The sequence below is a fragment of the Macadamia integrifolia genome, chromosome 14 (assembly GCF_013358625.1).
Source record: "Macadamia integrifolia cultivar HAES 741 chromosome 14, SCU_Mint_v3, whole genome shotgun sequence".
NCBI lineage: Eukaryota > Viridiplantae > Streptophyta > Magnoliopsida > Proteales > Proteaceae > Macadamia > Macadamia integrifolia.
The window spans coordinates 19,971,183-19,974,991 of record NC_056570.1 but is presented as its reverse complement, the minus strand read 5'-3'; positions in this window follow the sequence as shown (position 1 = coordinate 19,974,991).

Genomic DNA, 3,809 nt, shown 5'->3' with positions numbered 1-3,809 from the left:
GACGGTACCTTCATCAGAATCTAAAAGGGGGCATATACATGGGGTGAGCTTCCAACTTGCTCAGTGAGGGATGGGGTTCATGCACAATCAAGCACAAACATTCACATATATAATATTCCATGATGACATGAATATAAGAATTAAACACATAGTCCATGATGCGAATGATGCAATCCATTTGATTATTAAACCACCTAAAAATACAACTAAGTCGGTTGATGCTACTACAGCACATTAGGTTATATCCCTGGTCTCAGAATCGCACATCGACTACACAACGACACAAGCCCTAACTGTGATTAAGAGCTTGTCGGTCCTGGGATGCATCCATCATTCACCCAACAAACCCTTGATAACCCCTTCCTGGCAGTCACGACACCGAGATCACCATTGGCCATGTTGGACTAGTTCCTGCCTCTGACAACAATCACATCATACTATGGGTGTGGTATTCCAGAAATGCCCATCCAACAAACCATTGGGTTATCCAACATCTTACCCCCTGTTGACAAGGGGATGTAGCATGGGGAATGTCACCTAACCACAATATCCTACATGCCTTTTATAATGATACAGTTAGTATGGACCACATGACATCGGGATCACCATCGTCCACGAAGCGAGTCCATTTCCAAGTATAGTCCCAGGGTACACGATACTGGGATACCATTGGCCACGGGTGCAACCCATGACTATATACCTATTCTAGTATACAAAGTAGTTAAGTATGGACTATGCAAAATCGGGATTCCCATTGGCCACGAATCGTATCCATTTCCAAATACAGTCCTGGAGTACACAATATCGGGATACCATCGGCCACAAAGTGTATTCCACGACTACATCTAATCTAATGCACATAATCAATGCATGAATATAACAAACATATGACAATCGTGGTACGGAAACCACATTGGCCACATTGGATTCTGTCTCACAACATACATTTCTTATCATTTTCATCACAATATGATATGTTATGGGACATCATCATCATTTAAACACTTTAAATAATCATGTGAAAATCCTACACATGTGAGAAATTCTATAATAATTAAACAATCCTAAAATAAAATTCAACCATCCCTCACCTTGATTAAGTTTGAATGGATCGGGTTCCAAGTACGGCCATCGGGTGTTCAATTCAATTCTGACCTCGGGATATGTGTGCATATTTATCCTAGGCACAAAGGCAATTGAGTGTTATTATGTGTTGGGAACATTGGAAGGAACCCATAGGGGTTACCCCCAAAGGGTAAATGTACTATAAAATCTTGACAGTCCAGGGTGTCACCGGATTCAATCATTGGAAACAAGGTTGGAATCCATCAGATTCATCAGGTGTGAATACGGTGGCACTAGTAGAGAGCTCCTAAGGCTAAGATACCTCACCAGAAACAGCCATCAGATCCTATCCCAGTGTTTCCAATGGGGTGTTTCCGGTGGACACATAGAAAGTGCCCATGCCATTTGGGGCTTTCCGACTTGGTTCCGATTGCCTGGATTTATTCCATGGAGTCTGTAGGGGATGTTCCTAGCATTATTTTAAGTTAATGAAATTCCGATTCCATTAGGTTATTTGGGAGATACATCGATCGAACGATCGAAACCCTAGATGGTCGTTTGGTCACAAATATTGTCAGAGCTCACCGGACTTGGTTTGAGCTCGACAATCACACCGGGGATGTGAAATACATACTCCCCGAGCTTGGGGAGGTGTGAGGTCAAGATTCACCTTCATACTCAATTTACCCTAGCTCAAAATGAAGAGAGAGAGTGGTAGGAGAGGTGGCACTTACCTCCAGCAAGGATTCTGACAACTAAGTGGGCAGTCAGCACCAAAGTGAGCTCCAATCTCCTTTCCTTTCCTCTTCTCCTTCCTTCCCTTCCTTTCTCTTCCCTTTTCTCCTCTTCTTTCCTTCTCCCATGTTTTTTACAAGTGAGAGGTGAGAAATGAACTCACCTCTCCCACTTATACCAAGTTATGTCCTCAGGGCATGTTTGGTTGGTCCTAGTCGGGTCTATGTAGGTTAATCCAAAATTCAGGACACGCGGGCCCACCTCTATAGACTCATATCAAGTACAAGTCATGAGGAATGTGTGGGACGGTGTGTGTAGTCATCCGGGGCTATTCCCAATATGGGTGGTGGGATCCATAGGCATCGAAACCAGTTTAGCAACACAAGTGGCCACCAGATTCAACCCATCGGATCCAAGCCCAGGTGCTTCCGGTGCTCTATTTCTGATGGTCAGGACAGCTATGTGTCTTGACTGCTTGCTATCCACAATTTAGTCTTGCACAGGTAGTTGTCCCAGGCTATGCACATGGCCTTTCAGTAGTTTTGGTGTGTGCCGGGATTCGAATGTAGGGTGTCGGGTAACTTACCATCTATGATTGGAAGGCTTAAATTCCCTCTAGTTGGACAAGCAGGAGATACCCTAGCAAGTGGGGTCATCCTTCCCCCTTTGGCAATGAGCTGCCATGAGCCAAAACTCGGAGGTGCTTTCCACTACTGGCCCGAGACCTATCACAACAGTTCAAATTAGACCGGGTTAGGGCACGGGTGTAAAATAACCCCATATTGGCATGGGTGGAGTAGCACCAGGGTCTGTGAATCCTAACCATATACATTCTACATGCATCAATAACAATCCACAACATCCAATCATACATCGGTGGCCATCACTGTAATACCGATCTCTGAGCCCACAGTACCAGAATCCCCCTGGCCATATCATGCCTCAGACCGTCGATATTACAATCATTACCACTCATCTATATTACTATAAATCAACAAAACCACAGCCATAACAATCTTGGTAAAACATGCCACATGTGCAATTTATATATAACTTTATAGAAAATACATCAAAAACAGAGTTAGCGCAACATTACACATAAGCATGCAGAAATAAAAATATAGAAACACTCCGCAAAATAAGACAAACACCCAGTCACCTCAAAACAACTCCCAACTGCCTATGTACTAACCCTATTTAAAGCCTTGGAAAAGTCCCCAAACTTCCCCTACCCATAAGGTTAATTCAAGTAAAAGGTAAGGGAACATAATACACAAGGTGTAAGGCACTAACTGGCAAGAACAGAGGCTGGTCATGCTTAACAACACCCAACTGGTGGGTCATTTCTGCAAAAAATTCCTGCACTCCCACAAGCTGTTCTGCTAGTTCCCTTGGCTTGGGCTGCTCATGGTCGATGGGTATTGTCCATGGCAACATGGGGAAGGTCTCTCCTTGTCCCTAGGGCCATTATTCAGTCCCTAAAGTGACCAATTACAGTAATTAAATTCTGCCCTATTGTATTTCCCAATTTTCTTCCCAGGGATGGCAGATTCAGGTCTGGGAATCTGTTCCCTAACTTTTTGAGCTCAAACCCAATCTATGGGTGGCTGTAGGGACAATTTGAAGTCTGTACATCACTTTAAATTACATGTACAGCAAGCATACTGCGCATATATGGGTGCTACAGCTGGGTTTTCATCTCTGGGATGATGAATCCCATGCATGCAGCCCAAAACCTAGCTGTACAAGACTGTAGAGACAATTAAAACCCATTATTATACCCCTTACAAGCATGAACAGCATGTAATTTATTACCCATACATTCTCTATAACAGAATTTTACCCACACCCCATGCATGCAGTCCAAGTTTCCCACTTTGGGTGGCTGCATACTTGGGAACCAGGCTAAATACCTTGCTAATTTAAATCCAGCTACTGTACAATAAATTCAGAGATGATATCGGACTTTAAGATGTGTGTACAACAACAATAAACAAGGGTATGAGCAG